Source organism: Elgaria multicarinata, chromosome 11 (assembly GCF_023053635.1).
Source record: "Elgaria multicarinata webbii isolate HBS135686 ecotype San Diego chromosome 11, rElgMul1.1.pri, whole genome shotgun sequence".
NCBI lineage: Eukaryota > Metazoa > Chordata > Lepidosauria > Squamata > Anguidae > Elgaria > Elgaria multicarinata.
Window position 1 is genome coordinate 36,138,101 of NC_086181.1, and position 27,661 is coordinate 36,165,761.

Below are 27,661 nucleotides of genomic sequence, written 5' to 3' on the forward strand. Positions count from 1 at the left end.
GATCTTCCATTTATATCTGTCCTGCTAATCATTCCAGTGGGAGAATTTCATTGGACCAGAAAAGTGTGACGTCTTGTGGACATCATTGCTTGAGACTACTTATGCGTGGTGAGAAGCTCTGGGATCAGAGTGTCCTGGAAAGAGCAGAACACACAACGGTCCAAGGTAGGGATCAACATTAGCTGTTCCTGTTCAGTCTCTTCTAATTTGGTGTGATCCAAAATCCAGCGGTGTGGTGGCATGTTATCTGGGAGATGTTGGACATCGCAATCCAAGTGTAGTTGTAATCTTGAGGGCACCAGGTTGGAGAAAGGTTCTCCAGGAGCTTGCAAGTGAAAATTTGACAGATGAGAGAAAGAGAACAGAGGAAGGTTTGGGAAACAGAAATAGAGTAAATTGATGGTGGGGCACCTTAAAAAAATTGCTAGAATTGTCCTTCAGTTCATATATGCATTAAAAACAGTGTGGATGTTGCTAACAATGTGGATATCTGCTCCATGCTTGTGGTCAGTTATTATCAAATGCTGTCTATGTCTAAATTGATATCAAATATTGATTGCTAGATGTCTGAATTGCCACAACTACAGAGCGTTTGCCACAACATTTGCAGAAGAGAGTTTGAAATGGCAATTTCATTTCAGTTTCAAACAGTTCCAAGAAGCGTCAAACCCCGCAGCGGCAAACTAAAGTATTTACACATCATCTCTACTTTTTTCAGGTGTCTCTTTTGCGTGGCCAATATGATATCTTTCAAGGGATATGCCTTGGCTCTCTTCGGAATCCTGATTGTGGTGGTGGTGTTCCTACCGGGAGCCTACGCCCCCGACTATAAGACGTTCCTAAGGCAACACTACGATAATCCCAAGAGCAGCGTTGGGAAAAATTACTGCAATACCATGATGCAAAGATGTGGCATGACCAGACCAGAGTGCAAGGAAGTGAACACCTTCATCCATGGCTCCAAGAAGAAACCATAGCTGTGAGTGGCAAAGGAGGAGAACCCTACGGCGCTGGACTGCGGCGTAGTAAAAGCAAGTTCTCCGTCACCACCTGCAAACACACTGGTGGTTCCAAACGCCCACCTTGTAAGTACAGAGAGAACAGTTCGCAAAGATTCATCATTGTTCGTTGTGCCGGCGGAAAGCCTGTTCACTACGATGAAGGTCATATTTAACAGCATGTGAAATGCACCTATGAAAATGCTTGCATTCTCAGAATTCAGCCTTCTCCTGCTCCTCCTACATTGAAAATTGCGCTCGGAGTCATAGTAGTAGGACTGATCTTGTCTAATGCTGATTTATTGCCATTTCCTTGCTTTCACATTACTGTACTTGATTGTGAGCTTTCGCAAAGCTTTCCTTCCCAGCCTTAGAACCATCCACATCTGTGGATATCCTATTGTAAGTTTCGTTTCTTTAAGCCAGCAATGCCTACTCTGCCTGAATAAATTGGGGAAAATATGTTGCATAACATTTTCACTGTGTAGTGTTTCATTTCATTTCTGTTTATTCATTTTGGGAGGGAACAGAAGACAGTTCAAAGTCTTCTCTCTTGTTACTCTCCTCTCATGTTTATGACCAAGTCAGTAGTAGTAGTAATAGTAGTAGTACTTAGGGTGACCGTATGAAAAGGAGGACAGAGCTCCTGTATCTTCAACAGTTGCATAGAAAAAGGAATTTCAGCAGGTGTCATTTGTATATATGGGGAACTTGGTGAAATTCCCTCTTCATCACAACAGCAAAAGCTGCAGGAGCTATACTTGAGTGACCATTTAAAAAGAGGGCAGGGCACCTGCAGCTTTAACAGTTGTGATGAAGAGGAAATTTCACCAGGTTCTCCATATATACAAATGACACCTGCAGAAATTCCCATTTCAATACAACTGTTAAAGATACAGGAGCCCTGTCCTCCTTTTCATATGGTCACCCTAAGTAGTAATTTATTATGGTCACAAGACCAGCAAAGTAAAATAGCACTGTGGATACAATGATATAAAAGCAGTTAGTTGATTAAAATTAAAATTTTAAAAAGTAAAATTGAATAAGCAGATTTTAAAAAATGCACATGTCCCACTCATAAAAATACAAGATTTAGTTAGTAAAAACATTGCAATTCAAACTGAAACAAATTTCTTATACATCCCTAAATCATGTCTATTTTAATCTTGAGTGGAGTTGACTCCAATGATGTTACAGGCAACAGGCAATGGTTTTCAGCTATGCACACTTTTCCCCCCCAGTAAGAGTTGATCTCCCACCTAGAAAGAAAATCTGTATTTCCTTCATTCCACAAGGATCGTACTGAAAACCTGAAAATGCAGTAATGTCAGCAGCCCCTGCAGAATTTGAGTGGTGAATAGGGTGGGGGGGAATCTACCCATCAGATCAACCCCAATCCATCTGGAGCTCAAGAAATCCAATTCGATTTTATGGATTCATTCATTACTTTCAAACAACAAGAAAAACATCAGCAGGAAACTCTTGACTCTGCCCAGATACAAGTGAATGCAGCACCATCTAGTAACTAAAGCATATCATTACATGGAGCTTTATGAGATAGCCTTAACTCTGTCTTAAACTAGCAGGTTTTTTGATTAGGAATATAAGAGGAAGCTCAGCACACACACACACACACCCCTGCAAACAACAACCAACCAAACCAAGCTCTTCCATAGGGGATGAATGGAATCAAAAAAGCAAGGGTCACTTTTGGCCACTTTTAGCACTGCCATCAAAAACAGGTAGGGCAAGAGTTCTGCAATTTCCTTGAATTGTTGTTGTTTATTCGTTCAGTCGTTTCCGACTCTTCGTGACTTCATGGACCAGCCCACGCCAGAGCTTTCTGTCGGCTGTCGCCACCCCTAGCTCCCCCAAGGTCAAGTCTGTCACCTGCAGAATATCATCAATCCATCTTGCCCTTGGTCGGCCCGTCTTCCTTTTGCCTTCCACTTTGCCTAGCATCAGCCTCTTCTCCAGGGTATCCTGTCTTCTCATTATGTGGCCAAAGTACTTCAGTTTTGCCTTTAATACCATTCCCTCAAGTGAGCAGTCTGGTTTTATTTCCTGGAGTATGGACTGGTTTGATCTTCTTGCAGTCCAAGGCACTCTCAGAATTTTCCTCCAACACCACAGTTCAAAAGCGTCTATCTTCCTTCGCTCAGCTTTCCTTATGGTCCAGCTCTCACAGCCATAGGTTACTACGGGGAATACCATTGCTTTAACTATGCGGACCTTTGTTGTCAGTGTGGTGTCTCTGCTCTTAACTATTTTATCAAGATTTGTCATTGCTCTCCTCCCAAGAAGTAAACGTCTTCTGATTTCCTGGCTGCAGTCAGCGTCTGCAGTAATCTTTGCGCCCAGAAATACAAAGTCTGTCACTGCCTCCACGTTTTCTCCCTCTATTTGCCAGTTATCAATCAAGAAAGAAAGAAAATAAAAAGGAAGGAATAGGGTGGGACTGGAACTGTTCAGACAACATGCTAAGCCATGGTTAGAATGCTAACCCTTTTGCAGCAAGTAGTTAGTAACCATGTTTAAATTGTGATTATGTAGCCACAATGGTTAGGAATGGTTCACACAACCTGCTACGGCTAAGCCATGTTTTGCTCAAAATGCTTAACCACCATGTATTGTCTGTACTATATCAATGTGTCTACAATGGGTTGGATAGCAGTACATCGAGAATGGGAATTGACTTAATCATGGCCCGATCTACACCAAGCAGGATATAACACTTTAAAAATGGTATAAAAACAGTATATGTAATGTATCCTGGGCCTGAACAGTTGTTATAACTAGGGGTGTGCACGGACCCCCTGCTCTGCTTCTCTTCCAGATCCGCGATTTGCGGATCGGCCCGCTCTGCCTATGGCAGCTCCGCTCCGCTCGGAGCTCCGGATCCGGATCGGAGCTCCGTTCCCCCCCCCCATAGGCTTGCATTAAGCTAAAAAAGTATACAACTTTTTTTCTGTGAAAGTTAGAAACCTCAGGTTTGGCACCATGACACCTCATGGGGGTATACACACGCATGCCAAGTTTCAAGGCAATCCCATCATCCCCTGATTTTTGGGGAATTTATGAAAATCGGGCATCCCATTCACACCCCTTTCCATAACTCCGTCAATTTGCACGTTAGAAACCTCAAACTCACCACCATGAAAGCTTATCCAGGGATACATACGCATGCCAAGACTCAAGGCAGTCCCATCATCCCCTGATTTTTGGGGAATTTAGGAAAATCCAACACCCCATTCACACCCCTTTCCATAGCTCCGTCAATTTGCACATTAGAAACCTCAAACTCACCACCATGAAAGCTTATCCAGGGATACTTACGCACACCGAGACTCAAGGCAGTCCCATCATCCCCTGATTTTTGGCGGGGCTTAAACCTGCAGACATCTCAATGGGGCCATTTCAAAGGAAATCCCAACATGCCATGAATTGGGGAGTAGAGATCAACCTAAATGAATCTTCTTCCACACTTGAAAAATGGATTCGGAACTTCCAAAACTCTAAGTGAGCGCAGGAAGGACTTCTCCCCTGAGTCAAAGCCACACACACACAACATCCCTGTGAGGTGGGCAGGGGAGGAGGGAGGGAAGGCAGGCAGGCAGCAGATATTTCTGGGGGCATAAGGAAATGAGCCAAGGATAAGCCAGTAATGCATATAAAATGGAATAAATAAATAAACAAAGGAGGGGTGGAATTAAAAGCAGCAGTGTTGCTGAATAAACAACAAGAAGAACTTTTTTAAAAAGGCTATATCTGTATTTTACCAGCAATAGGGGGACGTGCCCAGGGGAGGGGGAAGCAGCTGCCAGTTCAATTCATGAAAGCCATTGCTTCACCAACAGCTCTGAGGAGTAAACGCTCACTTCAACTCATGATAGGCATTGCTCCACCACTAAGAGAAGTAGACCGCTCACTTCAACTCATGATAGGCATTGCTCCACCACTAAGAGAAGTAGACCGCTCACTTCAACTCATGATAGGCATTGCTCCACCGGGTTACTCTCTTTGGAAGGCTCTGATGGCCTTCCAAGTACAGGAGAGAGTGGGGGCACGTCCCCTTGCACCACATCTTTTCAGTTGTTCCCCAAAGTTAGGGTGGGTAGCAGTGCTCTCTTATTATTGGCTTAGTATATGATTTCAGGTTGTGTTTGTGCATTTGGTGGGGCTACTGTTTTAAAAAACACTGGGAAAAGTCTGTTCAGATTAAGAAAGAGAAGTTTCCCAGAATCCCAAGTTACCCGTTTTGCCTATCCCCTCCTCCAACTTTGGGATCATGTGATCATGACCGGGAGTTGACTCTGCCCCACAGCCCTTCGATAAAGGTATTTTTCCCGCCGGTTTTTTAAAAAATTCTAGCGCGCGACCCGCACCACGCAGAGAGGTGAGAGTAGTCTCAAAATGACCACCATCCATGACTCTCTGAGCACAAGAATTTTCAGAACGATAGCTTCAAAAACAACACAGTTATCCCCGATTCTTTTCCCCAATGCAATCCTATGGGCGAAAACCGCCGTTTGACCCATGCTTTCCCTGTTTATAATGTTTGTTTACCCGATTTTTAAAAAAATATAGCACGTGAACCACATGACGCAGAGAGGTGAGAGTAGTCTCAAAATGACCCCCATCCACGACTCTCTGAGCACAAGAATTTTCAGAACAATAGCTTCAAAAACAACCCAGTTATCCGCGATTCTTTTCCGCAATGCAATCCTATGGGTGAAATGTTTCAAGATGGCGATCGGAGTGGTCCGCCTGAAAGAGGAGCTCCGAAAAATGGGCGCTTCTCTTCACCTTGCTTCTAGGGGTCCGCGGTCCGCTTCTACTCTGCCTCTGGGCAAGGCGGAGCAGGCCAATTCGCTCCTGCTTCTGCGCTTCTAATCGGAGCGGAGCACATGCCTAGTTATAACCATTATAAACCATTATAAGCAGTAGTGTAGATCCTGCCCATGTCTAAGTTAAATCCTGTAGATTTCAACAGAGCTTCTTCAGTCTGGATCCAACCTTGTAATCAGATATGGTACTTTAAGGTAGACTACCTTCTCTGTCTAAGCCATTTCTTCACCACATGTCTGTGATATCACGTCAGCTTATGGTTTTTAAGGAGGAGATACATGAAGGTGAATTTCAGACAGTTTGGAGAAATCATTTTGATTTTGTAAAAAATTAGACTGCTCGGCCTTGAACATGGTCAAATGCTCTTTGCCTTAACTATACAGACACACCTGTGGCATTATCATTTCACAAGGTTCTTCTTCTCAGCGACGTCACTTACCAAATGACAACCTATTTCATGCATTTTGGATCTTTGCTAGGGTGACCATATGGAAAGGAGGACAGGTCTCCTATATCTTTAACAGTTGAATAGAAAAGGGAATTTCAGCAGGTCTCATTTGTATATATGGAGAACCTGGTGAAATTCCCTCTTCATCACAACAGTTAAAGTTGCAGGAGCTATACTAGAGTGACCAGATTTAAAAGAGGGCAGGGCACCTGCAGCTTTCACTGTTGTGATGAAGAGGAAATTTCACCAGGTTCTCCGTATATACAAATGACACCTGCTGAAATTTCTTTTCTATACAACTATTAAAAGGAACAGGAGACCTGTCCTCCTTTCCATGTGTTCACCCTATTGTCTGAGTCATATAGGGGAGAGATGGGAAACCAGCACTGAGCAAATATGGTCTCCCAAATTGTCCATGCTATTTATAGGTGGGGAAATGATGGGAGATGGAATTTCCCCAAATATTCTTACATAATTTTCTAACAGTTTTAGTGAGGACAGAAAAAAAATACTCTTAGATCATTTCTCAGAAAACACTCTGAAGCCTATGCATGCCTACTCAGATGTAAAACCTGTTGCATTCACTGAGGCGCTCTCTCAGGAAAACAGCCTTAATATTGAATAAAATTCTACCATTAGTTCATATTGGAAGCAATGAATCAAAAGAGAAAGATCAGGAGGCTATTTTGCCAGATATTCTCCAGTGGAAGACAGAAATGCTCCAAAACTTTGGGAGGAGCTTTAAAAAGAACATTATCAAAAATGTATTGGTAAATGCTTTTCTAAGACGTGTTTAATCAGCCCTTTTAATAAGCAGCCAATGGTGCTACAAAATACTGGCTGATCCTATAACAGGAAAAATCTTGAATAAGGAACTTGCATAAGATATAAATGAAAGGGGCCCCTCAAGACAGGATTGGATACAGACTTAGCCAAACTTAGAGTAGACCCAATGAAATTAATGGGGCTTCAGTTGTCCTGTGAATTGCAATTTGTGTATTCTAAGAGTTTCTCTACATGAGTGAGTTATTGCATACTCCTGATTGGCCACTCATGGAAGTTTGTAGGTCCTTTACATGACATCATCAACTGCAGGACATCTCCCACACTTTCCCCCAATAATCTCACATTTAAGAAAATTGGAGATAATGTAGTATTTAAAATTATTGTGGGATGTCTCCAGTGTGTAAATCTGATGTAGCACTATAATTCTACCACTAGATGGTGGTGTTTCATTGCACATAATAGCATTGCTGAGAGTTTTCAATTCAAAATCACATGGCCACCATCTAAAGGAGCTAGACATAAACACAGGAAGACTCCAGAAGAAGAAACCTCCATAAGGATGTGGTAAGAGTATTTTCAGATGGAACAGATGATAGCCCACACATATCATGGTTAAAGGAGACAGTGTGTTGGCCCAGATTTGGTGGACGTGTGACCATAATCTTGGGATTTAGGGCTGGGGCCCCCATGAGGTTGAGTTTTCTCTGATTGTTCTTCCTACATGAGCAGCGCATCCCATCTTAGCCCAAATATTTCGCTTCTCTTTTAAGAGGTCAGAATTGGGTTGACAGTTGTTATGTGAATTGAGCTCAGAACCCTGTTGGTGGTTGTTCAATAATAGTGCTGTCACAGCTGAGACTCTGGATACAATCATGTTCTGCTGCTTCACGGATACATTTAATGTTGCCTTTATTTTTCAGGAATTTTTAGATATGGGTACAAGGAGTGAGAGAAAAATTAAGGAGTGATTTATGTGGAAATGCATTGATAATGCACAGCTTGTGACAAGCATATAATTCGATTTAGTCATCTCAATGGATCAATGTTTCTTAGAGGTAACATGAAAGAAGTTGGAAGCCAAAAACAAATCCAACTATCAAAACCTTGAAAAAGAGTTTTACAAGTATGGAAGGTTGCCAATATAAACGTAGTATATTACTGGTGTGTTACCTGCCAGAGTTAAATGTAAATTGTTGAAAGACATATGTTTTTTGCCATGTGAAATCTCATTACGGTAGTAGTTAAAAGGCTCCTCCTCTGGAATTTGTCAACAAAAAGCAAAGATTCATGTATATTTTGATGCCATTTTGCTTCCGATGCCTCATTCTACTTGGACGTTATATTTGATAATCAAATACAAAAGAGGAGGAAGAGCATCAACATGGAGAAGTTGAGAAAGTGATCGGTACCACCTAATTTGATGGGAAATGTTATTAAAGGTTGAATGTGTAAATATGTAGAAGAAAAACCTTGCTAACCGGAATAAGCATGCCATTTGCAAAGATAAGTACTGCCCCACCAGTCTTTTAGGACTGTCAACACACATGTAAATCATGCAATCCATTATACATGATATCCTTGGACTTCAATTTTTTATTTATTTTTTACAAAGTGCTCCTGAGATTGTACCTTTGATATAATTGCTAGGTGACAAATGATGCAGGCCATTGCCTATGGAGGGCTACAGAGGGACTTATTTCTGAGGTTTCATTGGGCAGTTTTCTTTGGGTCCCTGTTTGAGATTTCTGTTCTCTGCACACTGAGGCAGTGTAAATTCAGGAGACTTTTGGATCCTTGTCTAGCATTCACCGTTGTAAACCGCCCAGAGAGCTTTGGCTATGGAGAGGTATTTAAATGTAATAAATAAATAAATAAATATAAAAAATAAATTGTGATAATGAGCATCTGTTCTGGCCTTTCTTTGTATGGCTAACGAACATGGTATTGTTTACATGGCTAATGAACCAGAGGTAGAATGACAAATTTTTAGATTAGTTCCTCATTGATAAAGCAGAAGTAGAAACAAGCTAAGAAGTGCTAGAGAGAAATGACTACAGCAAGCCTTTGGTCCATTTTGTTCCATGGCTAATGTTTGCAGGGTAATCGTATCTTATATTTCTGATTGCTAGGTTGCTAGTTTCTTGTATTAGATTTTTCTGAACTTGTCAACTGCTTCATTTGTTCAGTGGTAGCAGTATGCTGAATCTGTGAGTATGAATATGAGAAAGGTGATGGGAAAAGAGTTTTAGATGTTCAGAAACATGAGACTATGGTCATCCAGTGAAAGATTTTCACGCAGAAAAGATATTTGAGAGAAGGGGAGAGTGTATCACACAGAGTATTGCAAAAGCTTCAAAGTACAGCAAAAGCTACAAAAGTAGGTGTGAGAAGTTAATTTCAGATACACTGAATGACTCACTTTTTCTTTATTTCAGTGATTTCAACATGAAGACGTTATGTAGAACAGATTTGTCTTAATTGTGTGCTGTGAAATCAGACGTGACCAATACCATGTTCTGGTGGGCACGCCCCTTTGGGGGCTGGACATGTTGGTGGGCACGTTCCCTGGGGAGTCGGCCATGTTGTCCTCCTTTTTGGTTTCCAAAATATGGTCACCTTATTGTTGTTTTAATGTAATTACAAAAGCAAGACTATCACTGAAGAGAAATTTGCGGTGGGTGGGTGAGGCTCCCCTAATTCCCCCCTCCAATCTAAGCGATAGTTTGTTCATACACTTCCAAGGAACCAAGGACTCAATCTCACGCTTAAAGGAGGAAAATATTTATTTTAGTAAAGGCATCCATTTTGACATGGGGGGCACAAACCACAACTTGGACATGCTGGCTAATTCAGTTTCATAGCAAGAAAAACATGAAAGGAAATCAAATTATACTAATAGAAAAGAGGTGCTGGGGCTCACGTGGGGGAGTATAGACCCCAAAGGGAGAGACAAGGAAGTTTTGCTCTTGATACAGTCAAGTTCAGCCAAGGCAGAATCGAACTGGAAAGGATTCTAGATCTCGTACAGCCTATGTCTATACTTCTGACTCAGAAGCTAAGAGAAGAAAGCCTTATTCGGTTATTTGTCGACGCCTCTGAAGGCAACCGGCTCTCTGCTCAGACACAGAACCATAATCCTTTCTGTTTGGGTGAAAGCAAGGAACATTCCATCATCATACACTCATACGGTGTTCGGAAGGGGAGAGGAGAGGCTTTCTTCATAAGCAAGTGATCTCAACTTTGGATTGCAGATGGGTATATGTTCTCTGACCGCGGCAGGACTGTAAGAATTGATCTTGAGGTAGATCTCGAGTATTTTCACCATACTATTTTTGCAGGGTGGAAGATCAGGTGGATAATACTCATCCGTTTCGAATAATTGAAGTATCTCATCTGCATCATTCTTCCTCACTATCCAGGCAGATACGAAAAGGAACCAGAACACACAGGATCCCTTTGCAGCCATCTGAAGAAACAAATGAAGAGAAATAGAACTAAGAACTGAGAAGGAAAGATCAACAGACAGCTCCCATCTCAGCCCCTCACCTACTCAATTGTATTAGAACATAAGAAAATAAGAAGAACCATGATGGATCAGGCCAAGGGTCCATCTAGTCCATCACACAGTGGCCGACCAGGGACCCACAAACAGGACACAGTGCAACAGCATCCTCCCACCCATGCTCCCCAACAATTGCTGTATATAGTTTACTGCCTCTGATACAGATGTGGCATTCCAGATGTTGTTGGATTGCAGTGGCTATCAAACATGCCTTTTGCTTTAGAGCCAGAATTACAATTACACCCACGTGACCTTTCAGTCTCTTCCTCTTTTAATTAGAACACTTTGCCATTTTCTGTGGCATTATAAACATGGTAGACACTGCACCCCATTCATCAGTGTGTTCCTCAATGGAAATGATTGTGCTTTGAAGAAATACTGCCATGGCGTTGATTCACACAGTCTAGGAGTTCTAATGTAGATCTTCTCTAGTCTTACCTTTTCATTCCTACATGGCCTGATATCCCTGGCATGCATTCCACTTCCAGAAATAGTTATAAGAGAGCAGGGGGATCCACCCAGAATTTTCTCTGCTTGTGCACATAAAGTAGGGTGACCATATTTTGGAAACCAAAAAGGAGGACAAAATGGCCACCCTCAGGAGGCGTGGCCACCCCAACATGCCCACCCCCAAGGCGGTGCCAACTCAACATGTCCAGCTCCCAAGGGGGCGTGGCCCCGGTCACATTTATTTATTTATTACTTTTTTATACTGCCCAACAGCCGAAGCTCTCTGGGCGGTTCACAAAAAGTAAATGATAGCAACCAATGAGTAGCAAAGGCACACAACTACTATAATAATATACTAAATACTAAAAAAGGAACTTACACTTATATAAAACCATTTCTTTATTTTTTATAACATAATAAACAACCACAACAGTCATAGTACTAGGGTGACCATATCTGGGAAACCAAAAAAGAGGACACCTAGTGTGTGTGTGGGGAAGCAGCTTTCTGAGTCCTGCAGAAAGTATGTTATTCCCCCACCACCTTAAAGAACCTGATTGGAGTGGAGGAGGGGAAAGGATTTCATTCTGCACCACCACCATCCACTCCAATTGGGGCCTTTTCTATAATGTCCACGAATGACCCACTTTCCCCTTTAAGGCCTCAATTGGAGCTCGGGGTGGGGGATGATGTGCCTCAAGAAAGCATGTCATTCCCTCCTGCCATGCTAATGGCAGCCTTAAAAGGGAAGGTGTGTCATTCCAGGACATTATTGAAAATTATAGAAAATCCCCCCTGACACCATGGAAAGAACAAAAACCAGGACAAATCCGGGGAAATCCTGACAGTTGGTCACCCTATGGTTGACAGCTGCTTGGCCATTGTGTGATCAGAATGTTAGACTCAAATGACCCATGGTCTGATCCAGCACAGCACTTCTTATGTTCACAACGGAGGACAGGAGACCGTCTTCTTACCTGATCTGTCAAGCAGGGTGGAGGCCCAAGTTTCTCCTTCTGCCTGGACGTCTCTGGAAGTCTCCTTTAGACACAGGTTCCTAATATACACAGAGAGACCAGCCAGGCCCCATGGGACCCGAAGCAAAATGGAGGCTGGATGTCCCGGAGGAGATGCCAAGTGGACAAACAGTGCAGCGCAATGTGGCACATGGAAATGTAGAGAACGTGAAAAATCAAAATGTATTTTCCATGACCCCAAATTCTCTGAAATTGCTGCCTATGCCCTTTCATCATCTAGATCCACCCCGTTCTTCCAATATTTGTATATGGAGCACTGACTCTAATGCCAGACAGAGGGAAGGCATTTGCTGCCATGATCTTTAAATGAGCCACAATGTCTAGGTGGTCTTCCAAGGTTTGACCTAAAGCAAGGTCTGTTCTGCATCCACCTCTGTTGAAGATGTGACTGTTTGGGACATGACACAGGGCCTTGTCTGTGTGTTTGCATGTGAAGCATTTGTCTTTGCGTGCAAACCCATGACCTTGTGTTCATTTGAAGCAATACATTTCAATAAGCAAAAATGCTGTTGGGACAGGGGCTCGGAGCAGTGTACCAGCTCCAGGGAAATCACAGTGCATCAGCCAATGCCAACCTACAGCAGCCATATGCAAAGCTTTCCACCAATCGTTATTCTTCCTTCCACATCGGGGATCCTTCTTTCGTTCAATGAGAATTTTGCTGAAAATCTTCCAAAAACAGCCTGTTGCTTGAGGGCTGTGGTAGTTCTCAAGGCAGTTCAGTGTGAGGTTGAATATGGTGGCAGCAAAAGAAGTAAAAGGGCTGCTGGTGATGGTGGGGACTCTGGAATATGAGTAGACCCCTTTACACGATCAGGGCCAAAGCCAATGTGAGAAGACGTCCCATTTATGGCTCCCCACTCATCGAGAGCACATTGCCTGCATTGGCATCTGAATGGGAATACCTGGCCCTCTCCCTCTTACAGGTATTGCTTCTGGTTTATTTTGCATAATAACTGAAATCCTGCTGAAATAGGGTGACCATATTTTGGAAACCAAAAAGGAGGACAACATGGTCAGCCCCCAAGGGGGCGTGTCCAGCACCAAGGGGGCGCGCCCACCCGAACGTAGCCTTGGTCACATGTCTGGTTTTACGGCACACGTTTAAGACAAATCTGTTCTACATTACATCTTAATGTTAAAATCACTGACATAACGAACAAATGAGAGATTTAATGTATCTGAAATTAACTTCACTTACTCCTACTTTTGTAGGTTTTGCTGTACAGTGAAGCTTTTGCTATACTCTGTGTGTTCCTTTCTCCCCTTCCCTCAAATATCTTTTCTGACTGTATCTTCACTCATTGCAAGCTGCTGTTGTTGTTAACAGGGTTTGCTACTGGCCGCCCGGATGGCTGGCTTTTTTTAATTACATTTTTTTTAAAAAAAAAAAGCTTGTGTATAATTATCACAAGTTTCTCTTCTCTAAAATTAGGGTGGGTGTTGTGGCAGTGAAAACTACTTTGCCCATTCACACTTCTCACTTATATACATTAGCTTCTCAAGGGTTGTGTGTTGGAACCACTTCGCACATTCAGACTTTGAACTCCTGTCTACTTCCTGCACAAACATGCGACCCTGAGACCCTCTTCCTAATGCCCTGCATTTCATGCCAGCACCATTGGGCTAAGTTACAATAGATGTCTCTGGGTTGTCTGTGCAGCCTCTGTTGTCTCTCACTCTATGTCATTGCAGACAAACCAAAGCCTCCAGCCTCAAACAATCTCTCTCTCTCCCCTTCCCACAAAGTCTCCCAATGGTCCTGATAGGCTGCACACTTGTGGTTTGGGATATTGCTTACTGCAGGTTATTGCTTGGTCATGTCTGGTGACTCTTACATCATCATCATCACCATTATTATTATTATTATTATTATTATTATTATTATTATTATATCCCGCCTTTTCCCCAATACTTTAAAAACCTCTGCCCCCAGCCGCCTCCACCACCTCTCCTCCTGCACAACTTTGATGCACTCTTAAAAGCCAGCCTCAGGGCCAAGCTACAGGTGCATCTGGGTTGCCTTCAGCCTCTCTCTGCCTTATGCCAGCCTGCCAACATTTCCAGCCTCAAAGAATCCCCCACCCCCCTCTCTCTCTGCCAAAGTCTCCCAAAGGTCCAGCCAGGCTTTGCACTTGTACCCTGTGGCTGGGGGTAGGGCAACAACTTATAGCCAGCCTCCTCTGCCTGAACCAAAAATTGGACTCTGAGACACTCTTAAAAAGGCTCTGTGTGGTACAGCAGCCTCTCAGGGCTCAGCTACAGCCATCTCTGAGTTGTGGCTTCTTTCTAACTCTGTCTCTAAGAGATATGCCAGCCAGTCAAATCCACAAATCTATCTATTTTTCTCTGGTATGCACTTCAAATGTTCTGCATTGCACCCCAGCACTGCAGTCAGAGCCTAGCTCACAAGTGTATGAAGGGAAGTGGAAGGGAAGTGGTAGCGAAGCAAAGCAATGATATGCCAGGTTCCAGCATTCACAGCAACAGGGCATCCGCAGAGAAGAGAGCCTCTCTCTCGACTAGCACCTTACTGTTGGTCTCTAAACAGTATAGAGTTTTTCTGTAAAGATGACCCTTCATCGCCCATGATGTGGAAATTTGAGAAAAAGGCTTCTGGCCGATTCTGTTTCGCCCTGAGGGTTGCTTTGACTGACCTCTCCTTTCCCACATTTTGATTTGTGGGATTCTTGCCTGTGCTGAGCTCCAGGTACCTGAGTGCACACCAAATCTGCAACAGGAAAGGTGCCCCGCTTGCCTAGGACTTCTTACCTAAAGACTGGAGATCCCCTTAATGCCAAGGGCTGAAACTGCTCAATGTGCAACACCCCAAAGAGGAGGTTTGACAACCTTAGTTTGAAGGATATGGCTTCAGCAGTTTTAAAAAACAATAATGTTAAAACTTTGAACTTTTTAAAAAACCCTACAAAAACTTGTCATGGCTAATTCTCTCCTTAAGAGCTATCATGGTGCCAATTTTCTGCCCTTTATCTTTAAAAATGTCATTTTAAAAAAATAATAATTTTAAAACCTCAAACTTTTTTTAAAAATCCTAAAACTCAATAGATGAACAGATCTGTTTCAAACTTGGCATAGCTAAAGTCCTTGTTAAGAGCAATCACGGTGCCAAATTTCCTCTCTTTATCTTTTAAAATAACATTTTTGAAAAATAATAATTTTAATTCCTCAAATTTTAAAAAATTCCTTAAAATCAATGGATGAACAGATCTGTTTCAAATTAGGTATGGCTAAAGCTCCACCTAAAAGCTATCATGGTACCAACTTTCAGTTCTTTATCTTTAAAAATGGCAGTATTAAAAGTAATAATTTTAAAACCACAATTTTTAAAAAATTCCTAAAAAATCAATGGATGAACGGATCTGTTTCAAATTTGGTATGACTAAAGCCCTACTTAAGAGCTACCATCATGCCATGTTTCATGTCTTTACCTTTAAAAATGATGGAGTTATAAGCATTTTTGTTAATTCCCCTTAGATCTGCTCTTTGGCTGGGGAAGATTGAGAAAATCCGGATTTCCCCTCCGCCTCCCGGATTTGTCATCAAAACTCGACAAACCGGGTCATATGGCTGGCCTAGAATTTGGTATATGGCCAACTAGTCACACCCACCTGCTCACTAAATAGAGCATGAAGGAAAGTAAATGTCAGCATGCAAGAAAATAAATGTCAACCATGAGGCAGGATAGGAGATGTCATCAGGAAACTGAGATGGCCCCTGTCTGCGGGAACAGTTACAGAGACTTCATTTACATTACACACACCCAGAGCCCAATGCTCAAACAGAGGACAATGCTCTGTTAGTATTAATGCTCAAAAGTGGCTACAGTATTTTTCCATCGTACAAAGTGTTCTCCAGTCCTCCTTTCCCCCTTAAAGAATTATGTCTCAGTAAACTGAAGTCCTTTTTCTGCTAAAACGCCTTTCCTTAGATGCAAATGGCTTCTCAAATCCAGTGGCCAGCCTTAGCTGCTCTTAAGTGTGCTGAAAATGAGCAGTCCAAAAGAGCCCAAGGAAAGCAAAGCAAAAGAAAGGAACATTTCTGTCTGTGGGCAGCCTGATATCTACCACACTCATTCCAGATTACCTGATTTCAAACCCCTTTTTCAGTTCATCTCTCCTGCTGAAAGGGGAGCTAGAATCCTCCTAGCAAGCTGGGAGGGAAGAAAACTCTTCTTCCTTCTTGCCTCCTCCTCTCCCCCCCACCCTCTGTGCAATCTCAGAGACCTCAGAGCGTAGCCTCATGGCTCTCCTGCATAGGGGTGTGATCCGCTTCTCTTAGGATCGGAGAAGCAACAGCGAATTGGGGTGATCCGCCTTCGCCTGAGGCGGAGGAGAAACAAATCAGGGCGCTGGAGAAGCATGGCAAAGAGAAGCAACAGTAAGCAGAGCGCTCCTCTTTTCGCGGAGTGATCCGCCCGCCATTTTGGATTTTTTCGCCAATAGGATTGCACTGCGGAAAAGATTAGTGGATAACTTTTTTGTTTTTAAAGCTATCTATTTGAAAATTGGTGTGCTTAGAGAGTCGTGGGTGGGGGTCAATTTGAGCCTATTTTCAGCACTCTGCGTGGTGCGGTTTGCTTGCTATTAATTTGTTTAGAATGTTAAAAGCGGGAGGGGGTAAGGGGTTTTTTAAGTGATGACAGTCAGATTCAACTCTCAATCCTGATGAGAAGTGATCACCTCATGAAGCATCCTCCAATCACACCGTTGGAAGGGGTACTAAGGCAGAGCCACCCTGAGACCTTTCTCCTTTCTGTCTCTTTGTGGGGTTGGTGTTCGTGGAGAGAGGAGTTAGTTTAGTTGCTGCTGCTGTGTTTGGAGTTAGATGGATTAGGATTTAGCTTGGGTTGTGCGTGAGTGTGTTTGTTTGTTTGTGAATGTTTGCTTAGTTTGCTCTGTGTTTTTCCCTTACTTTGATTTTATATAAACTTTATTTTTCATTTTTGGAGTGTTTGTTTGTTTGGTTGGTTTTCCACCCCCACCCCCACCCCCACCCCGTTCCCCCTCTTAAAGCCTTGTTCTGTGACTGTGTTTCATCTTCCTTCTTTCTTCTATATATAAAAAAATACAAAAAACACCCCCCAAAATTCCTCTCTTTCTTCTTTCTCTTTCTCTGTGTGTGTGTGTGTGTGTGTGTGTGTGTGTGTGTGTTACTTGGACTGTGTGTGTGTTATTGTGTAAGAGTGCGGTGTGCACTGATTGTGAAGTGCAAAAAAGCCAATACCATTTGAGCATTTCTTCAAATCCAGTTTGGGCAAAGCATACACACTTGTCCCATTTCCCCAAATATATATTAGTATTAGTATTAGTATTAGTATTAGTATTAGTATTAGTATTAGTATTATAATCATCATGAGAAGAGGGAGCAGGCACCCGTCTGTGGCTGGGCGTGCTGAAAGCAGTGGTGGTCAAGGGAAGGCTCAGGCTGGCACCAGTAAGCAGGCAGCCTCTCCTGCTGTGAAAATCAAACAGGCAAGTCCTTGGCTGGCTGCTCCTCAAAAGAAGCAGGAGAAGCAGCAGGCAGAGGACCCTCTTCTCCAACGGTGTTCTCTTTTTGAGGGTGGGAAAAGTGCCCCTTCGCAAGAGGCAGGCAGCAGCAGTGCCATTAGAGGAGAAGGAGGAGGATTATCCCCAACTCCTTCATTATTGTTTGAGGCCACAAGCCCGCTGATGGACCTGTCTCCAGACCTGATAGACGAGATCCTCAGGACAGTGGAGTGGCAGGAGGAGGAGGAGGAGGAGGAGGAGGAGGAGGAGGAGGAGGCGGTCCTCCAGGATGTGGGTGCTGAGGAGGGGCAGCAGCAGGCCGAGGCTCTCTCCCTAGTCTCATCCCACCCCTCTTCCGCTGTAACCCCAGTTTCTGTGGCGACACCAGAGAGCTCAGGCGGGCAATTGGTGTCACCATGGAAGCGAAAGACCAGCATAGTGTGGGACCACTATGAGGTGGGAGCGGATCTCCGCTTTGCTTTCTGTCACCACTGCAAAGTCACCCTAAGCAGGGGTTCAGCTACAGGGCATTATGGAACCAGCAGCCTGAAGATGCATCTGCAGAGGCAGCACCAGGCGATCTTGCTGGGGAAAGAGGCGGGCACTTCCAAGGCGACTGGTTCAAGGGGAAAGCAGAAGGCTACTGCTGCTGCTGCTGCTGCTGCTGCCACTCTAAGCTCTCCATCTCCCATCCCCACGAGGGTTAGGCAGGCAACCTTTGAAGACATGGTGTGGGGGAAGTATGGATCCACAAGATGGCGTTTTCCAACGCCCACCCAGATCACCACCTGCATCGGTGAGATGGTGGCGTTGGACGACCAGCCATTCAGTCTCGTCGACAACGCAGGCTTCAAGAGGCTGATGGCGCTTGTGGTGCCATACTCCAAGCTGCCGTGTCATACCACCCTTAGAAGGTGGGTGGTGCCTTCCCTGTACCGTTCCTGCAGGGAGAGTGCTGGTCGTCTGTGACAGGTAGAGGCATGGATGGTGCACTTCACCTCGGACATTTGGTCCAGCGAGGGCGGAGTGCACGCTTACCTGTCCCTGACGGCTCACTGGTGGGCAGCCGTGGGGCAGAAGCATTCAGCACTAGAGGGACTGGCAAGGAGGGCTACTGCTAGGCCCTCCTCCATACGCAAGTGATGAACTAGTCCCACATGGTGGTGGAGATTACGGAGGCCATGAACCGCATGGTGGATGGGTGGCTAGCTGGGCAAAAGCTCACCCGCGGTTACATGGTCACAGACGGGGGAGCCAACATGGTGAAGGCGGTGCGTGATGGCGGATTTGAGGGGGTCTGCTGCATCACACACATCTTGAACCTGGTGGTGAGGGATGGCCTCAGAATGGGCAGCAAGGCCATCCTCAGTCCCCGGCCGGTATCCGTAACCTCCTGGAGAGCTGCAGAAAGGTGGCAGGGCATTTCCACCACAGCATCGGGCAGTCGATTGCTGCGGGAGAAGCACCAGGATTTGAATCTCTCACAGCACAGGCTAGTGCAAGATGTGGTGACACGGTGGAACTCCACCTACCTCATGCTGGAGCAACAGCGTGCCATCCAGGACTTGTTCGGGGTCAGGGACATGGGCGTCCACCCAGCCCTGGGCAAGCAGCAGTGGGACGCCATGTCCAAGCTGGTGGTGGTCCTCCAGCCGTTCCTTGAGGCCACCGAGACCCTGAGCACTAGCTCTGCCCTCCTCAGCCAGGTGATCCCTGTATGCAGGCATCTCCAGAAACAGATGGGAGAGTTTCTGGAGTACAAGGATCCCGTCACTGGCAGGCGCTTCGAGCCCGAGGTACACGAAGCGGTGACTAGGCTGAGGGACGGCCTGACGCGGAGGCTGGAGCCCATCCAAACAGAGAGGGTCTACATGTTGGCAGCCATGTGTGACCCTCGTGTCAAGGATGGGCTTTGTGGGCCAAATACCAGGCAGCACTGGGTGGAAATGCTGGTGGGCGAAGTGCGGGTGGCACGGGCCAAGAGGGCGGGGCAGAGTGAGGCAGAGGAGCAGGCCACCACCAGCCCAAAAATTCCTCTCTCTCTCTCTCTCTCTCTCTCTCTGGCCTCTTCTACACCAAGCAGGATATTGCACTATGAAAGCAGTATGAAAGTGGTATATAAAAGGCAGGACCCAAACTAAGCAGGATATAGCAGTATGAGAGTGGTATATGGTATATGTCAATGGCCCCAACTGTGGTCAGTGCACTTCAATACCACTATAAAGCAGTAGTGTGGCTCCTGCCTTTTACATTCCGCTTTCGTACCACTTTCAAAGTGCAATATCTTGCTTTGTGTAGATGAGGCCTGAGTGTGTGTGTGTTGCTCAAATAGGAATTCATCCAATATGGCTTTGTGGGGGGAGGAGCAGAGATTGATGCCTGTAGGCTATAAAGAACTCTCTCCCACATCCTATTCAGGGGCGTTTCAAGAAAAGGTGGTCACTGAACATGACTCAATAGCCCAGGGCCTGAAGGCTTAGCGAGGATTAGAAAGATTAGAAAGAAGGGGGGAAGGTGTTGGGGCCAGAACTTTTCATTGGGATTTGTGCTCAGAAACACAGCTCACAATGCAGGTCTTACTTAGCAGAGTAAGTTTATTAGCTTCAGACTTCTTAACAGTTCCGTGTCATTGTGCAGAGTGACAAAAGCAAGACAAGCTATACACATATACATATATACACAGTTCTTATCTATATTACATACAGCTGTGATTAGGCTAACCCAGCCTCAAGGATCTTTAGTATATTCATATCCTTAACACCATGATATCTTACAGAATTTCCCCAAATTTGTTAACAACTTTGTCAGAGGAGCTTCTAGGTGGAATAATATCAAAGCCCTCATCCAACAGCAGATCTTTACATATCTGTTCGTTGCTACTTCCTATTTGTGCGTTGAAATCTCCACATAACAATATCTCTGCATTAGGTAAAATTTCTTCAACCAGGTGTAGTACTCGATCCAGTTCAGGCCAAAGTTGGTTATCGTTATGGCTCATGGATATAGGAGGTACATATACATTCAAACAGACTACTGGATTATGCATAAAGGACTTGACTAGTACTGTCTGGATATAACTACAGTCAGATCTTTTATGTCCATGCGCGTGTCCATTGAAAGGAGAATTGCAGTACTACAACTTCCGCGACCATGCTTGCCCATCTCAATGGCGGGGAGTGCAAGGGATTTGAAGTCCTGTAAGTGCACATCCTCGGGGTCCCCAAGCCAAGTTTCCTGAAGACACAGCAGGTCAAACGCTTGCAGGTAGGGAATGAAGTCAGGGTCAACAAACTTATTTCTCCAGCCCAACATATTCCATGACAAGAGGCGAAGCGGTTGATCCATTTGTCTATGTGTTACCCTAAGGGAGCCAGAGGGCTTCGTGGTCCTAAAAACACACAACTATTAACTATTTGTGCAGGACTCCTCAGCCCACCATCCTTGATCTCTGATGGGTATTGTTTCTTTTGGGGTGAGGTACCCAGCTCATGATTCTCCAGGAATCTGCTGGCTAGCCATTCCTCCATCCTTGCCGATGGTCTGCCATCATTTGTAGGTTGGGAAATATAGTCTTCCGCTAGGTTAGCTCGCTCACATGATCCCACTGTATTTGGAAGACTCACTTCTTCCAAATCCATAAGACGGTATTGTTGGTATTAGGTTTATTTCCACTGGTGCTTGGAAATAAGTCCCATTTGAGGGTGCTTGTTCATCAGATCCCCTTCGGGATCTGCTGATTATATGGTTCATACTTAAATTCTCAACATTATCCTGGGTCTCCTTAGTGTCGTTTTTTGGTTTGTCCAGAGTAATCAGGTCCTTATTACTATGTAACTTATCTTGGCCAGATTTTTTTGGCCAGCTTATGTGGCAGGGGAGCAGTGGCTGGGGTTGAGCCCAGTTTTCAAACAGTCTAGTAACTTGAACTCTTCTCACCAAAAGTATATTCTCTCTACAGTCATAGACTCACCTGGTAGTCGACCAATTGGAGAAAGTGACAATTGCTCGAGCTCGTTGGCCGTTATAGTAAAGATATTCTACACTGTCCACATTAGCAATTGTAAGAGTCCCCCGGAGGACACCTTCCATGAGCTTTAAAAAGTTTAGCTTGAGTGCATATTGGATTAGATTTCCCATTGGCTTGGGATCATTCGGAAAGACTAATTTATATCGATTCAACCTCAGATTCCAGGAAGAGCTGGCCAGCAGTGCCCTTAAGGCTGACTTCTGTGGTAACTGGCTTTTATGTAGGGCATATGCCCAAGGATCTTGCCCCTCTAGATCCTGAGAGCAAATAGTACTTTGGTCCCAGGTCTGTGAGGGTATCGGGTTTATCATCCCTAATCCTGCGAGGGGGAGATATACAATTCTCCTGGCCCAAGTTCTTACATGGAGAGAGAGTCCCCTCATTCTGTTTGGGAGCAGAATTAGTTGTGGAGTTAATACGACTAAGTTTAGATTTAATGCCAGCGCTTTTGTTTAATAAATTGAATAATTTCTTGTAATCCATTTTCATGTCTTTATTTATCTTTATGTTCTTTATGTTCTTGCTCTTCTTTACAGTGTTGACATTGACATTGATCATCTGTTTTTTTACTGCTTCTCTTCTTACTAGGGTTCTTTTGTCCCTTCTTCAACTCATTTATAAGTGGGGGGTTGCTTATAATCTCTCACCCGTCTTTATCCCCAGGATTATCAGAGTTGATGCAGTAAGTCTGGCAGACATCTGCCAAGTGGATGTCCCGGAGGAGATGCCAAGTGGACAAACAGTGCAGCACAATTTGGCACATGGAAATGTAGAGAGCGTGAAAAATCAAAATGTATTTTCCATGACCCCAAATTCTCTGAAATTGCTGCCTATGCCCTTTCATCATCTAGATCCACCCCGTTCTTCCAATATTTGTATATGGAGCACTGACTCTAATGCCAGACAGAGGGAAGGCATTTGCTGCCATGATCTTTAAATGAGCCACAATGTCTAGGTGGTCTTCTAAGGTTTGACCTAAAGCGAGGTCTGTTCTGCATCCACCTCTGTTGAAGATGTGACTGTTTGGGACGTGACACAGGGCCTTGTCTGTGTGTTTGCATGTGAAGCATTTGTCTTTGTGTGCAAACCCATGACCTTGTGTTCATTTGAAGCAATACATTTCAATAAGCAAAAATGCTGTTGGGACAGGGGCTCGGAGCAGTGTACCAGCTCCAGGGAAATCACAGTGCATCAGCCAATGCCAACCTACAGCAGCCATATGCAAAGCTTTCCACCAATCGTTATTCTTCCTTCCACATCGGGGATCCTTCTTTCGTTCAATGAGAATTTTGCTGAAAATCTTCAAAAAACAGCCTGTTGCTTGAGGGTTGTGGTAGTTCTCAAGGCAGTTCAGTGTGAGGTTGAATATGGTGGCAGCAAAAGAAGTAAAAGGGCTGCTGGTGATGGTGGGGACTCTGGAATATGAGTAGACCCCTTTACATGATCAGGGCCAAAGCCAATGTGAGAAGACGTCCCATTTATGGTTCCCCACTCATCGAGAGAACATTGCCTGCATTGGCATCTGAATGGGAACACTGGGCCCTCTCCCTCTTACAGGTATTGCTTCTGGTTTATTTTGCATAATAACTGAAATCCTGCTGAAAATCGGCAACACACCCATGACCATATCCATACCCACACTCACATACACACAGTATATTGTATTCTGTTGCTAATCTCATTGAACTTAGTAAGAATTTCCATCTTGGTGGACATGCACAGGATTGTGCTGTAATCCCTATATCGTCTTCCAAAACCATTCATTATCTTACTCATAGAAAAAGAGCTAGTTGTTTGTAACTAACCCTAACATCAAAAAATTAATTTCTGGAAATCCTGGGGAAGGAAACAAGACTCAAGCGAACAAGTTGCAAAAGAGGGCCTTCTTGGTGGCTGCTCCATGGCTGTGGAATCCCCTGTTGAGGAAGGCAGGGTTGGCCCACTCACGGCAGTCTTTTGGCCAGGCGATACAAGATTTATTTTATTTTATTTTCTATGACCACAGTTTCATGAAAGCTGGTCTGTTTTTTTAGTGGGGCATTTTGATGCTTTATTGTTTAGGTTTAATGTATTTTCTTACTGTTTCAGCAGGGTTTTATTTATTTTAGTTTAGTTCCTATGATTGTAAGCTACCTTGAATGCAATGTCTTTGGGTACAAATAAAATAAATTATTATTATTATTATTTATTTATATAGCACCATCAATGTACAATTGATGTACATTGTACAATAAACAAGATACATTAACTTGAAGAGAGTCTGGAGACTAGGCAGATGGAGACGCAGGGATGGAGATCATAAACCGGACATCTTCCAAATAAACAAAGTCAGATGGAGCTTATGGCATTCATTTCTGATGCCGGTGTAGTAATGGTCCATTCAGCTTGGACAGGGACCGGGGGCTTGTCTTGATGAAGGGAAAGCCCCGGGGTGGGTCCACCATGATGGCAGGTCATTCCCATGATGCAGCAACCATTACAGAGCCATTAGAGGGCATTCCCCCAAAGCTCCACTTTAAAAAAAAGTCAGGCCCTTTCCCTGAGATTTTCCTCTGAGCAAGGGACAGAAGCACATTTGCTGTCTGTTGCCTTGTTCTGGCGTTACAGCGGAGGCGTGGGCAGGCCAGTGATGACTCCTGCTTGGTTGCCATTGGCACGAACATGGGGAGGGGTGGGTCAGTGAGCAAAAAGCCTCTGTGTGGCCTCCACAGTCTAGCGGAGCACTGCAATTAAATAAAAAGTATTTAAAAAGTAAAAAGTGGAGCCAGACACAGGTGCCCTGGTGTAGTGTGTAGGGGGTGATGCAGTTAGTGGAATGGCCACTAGGCCACCTCCGTGGGCCAACAGAGCTGCGCACAGCAACCAAAAGGAGGGAAACTAACAGAAAATGGAGAAAAGAGCAGACTCCCCCCTCCACGACTCCTTTCTCTTATGCAGCAGGGAGAAAGAGGAGTGGCACAATGCGGCAGGAGGAAGGAATGGGGAGCTGGGGGTGGTGGAGGCCCCATGAGCTTTCAAACCAGACCTTTGTGCTCCATTCCATGGGGATTACTCAGGAGGAGCACAAATGTCGGGTGCTGGATCCTGACATGCCTATGTAACCTCGTAGAGACATGACCCTGGACAGAGCAAGGTCTTTCTTTTAGCTTTATCATACCAATCCTAAAGAGCACCTCAGGGTCTCAGGGGTTCATAATTCAGGTGAAATAACATCTCTATCTCTTTTTGTTCTCTTAGCTGTAGCAGATCCAAGAACTCCCAAAGATGTAAAGGGCACAGACTCTGCAGTGTTGACCTGCAGTGCAATATTGTGGAAGTCCAGCAAGTCTGCAGCATGAGCTCAAAGGGGGTTTGGAGAGCTTGCAGAGGGTGGGGGTGTTTTTGAATCAGCCACCATGTCCTGCCTTGCTGTTCCTTGGCCTATAGCTGGTGGCCACTGTGTGAACAGAGTGCTGGACTAGATGGACTGTTGGTCTGATCCAGCATGGCACTTCTTATGTTCTTACATTCTTATGAAAAGGAAAAGGTCACCTTCCCCCCTTCTTTCTAATCCTCCCCAAGCCTTCCTGTCCTGGGCTATTGAACTCCAATAGAGTCATGTTCAGTGACCACTGTTTCTTGAAACTTCCCTGAATAGTGTGTGGGAGAGAGTTCTTCATCGCTTGCAGACCACCAGCCCTGCTTCTCCCCCCAGAAAGCCATTAGATGTATTGGATGCATGTTAATATTCCTGTCCGAGCAAGACACACAGAGAGACACAGACACAAATTAGTTGGGTCTGTTCATGTAAGTATATGGCAATTTGTTGTAAGAAGGGGCTACTTTGCTCACAGTTACTTTAGGCCCATATAAACAGTGAGGGCAAAGCACCAAACTACACGCCCCTCTGTGGTTGGGTGAGGTGCCAGCAGGTGGCAAGGCAATGCCTGGCACCACCGCCAGTAGCAGGATTCTTTCCTATGCCTAGCTGGAGATGCCAGGGATTGGACCTGGGGCCTCTTGGTTTCAAAGCAGGGCTCTCTCACTGAGCTACAGCACCTTGCCATATTCTGAGTAAACACCGATAGGATTGTGCCTGTAAATCCTTGGCACACTTACCTGAACACAGAGTGAGGACTGACCTTGTATTGAACATGGACATGGCTGATCTCTTCGGGGTGGGAGTGAGTGGACACATGAAAGATGGGCAACCCGTTGGAACTGAAGCAGAGCTTTTATGCCAACCTACCATGCTGGACTGCTTCTGGGGAAAGCTGCTGTCCATCAGTTCAACAGGTGCACCAAGAATCTTGTTTTGCTTGCTCACCCTATATGCTCACTCACCTAATAACATTTAATGACAATTCCATTAAATTAGCTAGAAAAGGCCTAATGCTTGGTCAAGCTAATTTAATGGGAAATGTACCTTTCATAGAATTGCTAGGTGACAAACTATGCAAAGGGGCTATTACTATGGGGGGCTACAACGGGACTCATTTCTGAGGTTTCTTTGGGCAGTTTTCTTTGGGTCCTTGATTGGGATTGCTTTTCTCTGCACACTGAGGCAGTGTAAATTCAGAAGAAATTTGGATAAAAGGAGAGAAAGAGCCTTGTCTAGCATTGTGATAATGGGCAGCCATTATGGCCTTTCTTTGTATTGCTACTGACAATGGGCTTGTTTACATGGCTAATGGGCAGAGGTGTAATGACAAATTTTTAGATTAGTTCCTCATTGATAAAGCAAAAGTTGAAACAAGCTAAGACATGCTAGTGAGAAGGGACTGTAACAAGCCTTTAGCCCATTTATCCGTGGACAATGCTTTCAGGATAATCATATCTTTTACTCTTTCTGAATGCTAGGTTGCGAGTTTCTTGTACTAGTTTTTTCTGAACTTCTCAACTGCTTCATTTGTTCAGTGGTAGCAGTATGCTGAATCTGTGAGTATGAATATGAGAAAGGTGATGGGGGAAAGAGTGTTAAATGTTAGGAAAGATGGTCATCCAGTGAAGGATTTGCATTCTGAAAAGATATTTCAAGGAATGGGGAGATGGTATCACACAGAGTATTTCAAAAGCTTCAAACAACAGCAAAAGCTACAAAGTGAGTGAAGTTAATTTGAGATACATTGAATGCCTCACTTGTTCTTTATTTCAGTGATTTTAAAATTAAGTGGTTATGTAGAACAGGTTTGTCTTAATTCTGTGCTTTGAAAACAGACATGTGACCAAGGCCATGTTCTGGTGGGCACGCCACTTTGGGGGATGGGCATGTCAGTGGGCTCACCCCCTTGGAGACTGGGCGTGTTGGTGGGCACGCTCCCTCGGAGGCCAATCGTGTTGTCCTTTTTGGTTTCCAAAATATGGTCACCCTATGGTTGTTTTAATGTAATTACAAAAGCAAGACTATCACTGAATAGAAATTGGGGGGGGGGGGTAACTCCCCTAATTCCCCCCTCCAATCTAAGAGAAACTGTGTACTATGCTCACACACTTCCATAGAATCAAGGACTCGATCTCATGCATAAACAAGGAAAATATTTATTTTAGTAAAGGGATGAATTTAGACATAGAGGACACAAACCACAACTTGGACATGCTGGCTAATTCAGTTTCATAGCAAGAAAAGCAGGAGAGGAAATCAGATTCTACAAATAGAACAGAGGTGCTGGGGATCCCGTGGGGGAGTATAGACCCCAAAGGAAGTGAGATGGAAGTTTTATTCTCAATACAGTCAAGTTCAACCAAGGCAGCATTGAACTGGACAGGATTCTAAATATCGTAGAGATGCAAGACGTATGCAGTTATGAGACGAATCCTCTAAATGCAACTGGCTTTCCATTCACACAGATCACCCTAATCTTACTTGGGTAGATGAAAGAGGAGAATTGTCCATTACTATACGAACACGTGGTGTTTGGAAGCGGATCGGAGATGGCGTATTTACGAATATTTTTATACTTCTTCGGATTGCAGATGGCTACAAGTTCACTGTCTGAGGCATGAATGTAAGAATTGACCC

The 27,661-nt window shown here is 44.3% G+C and overlaps 1 protein-coding gene and 1 pseudogene across 1 annotated transcript in view; one reads left to right on the forward strand and one right to left on the reverse strand.

The window, feature by feature from the left end:
- SLC39A2 (solute carrier family 39 member 2) overlaps positions 1–27,661 on the reverse strand; it is a 378,852-nt gene that overhangs the window by 121,164 nt on the left and 230,027 nt on the right. The window lies entirely within an intron of this gene.
- On the forward strand, positions 723–1,462 carry LOC134406308 (angiogenin-2-like; annotated as a pseudogene).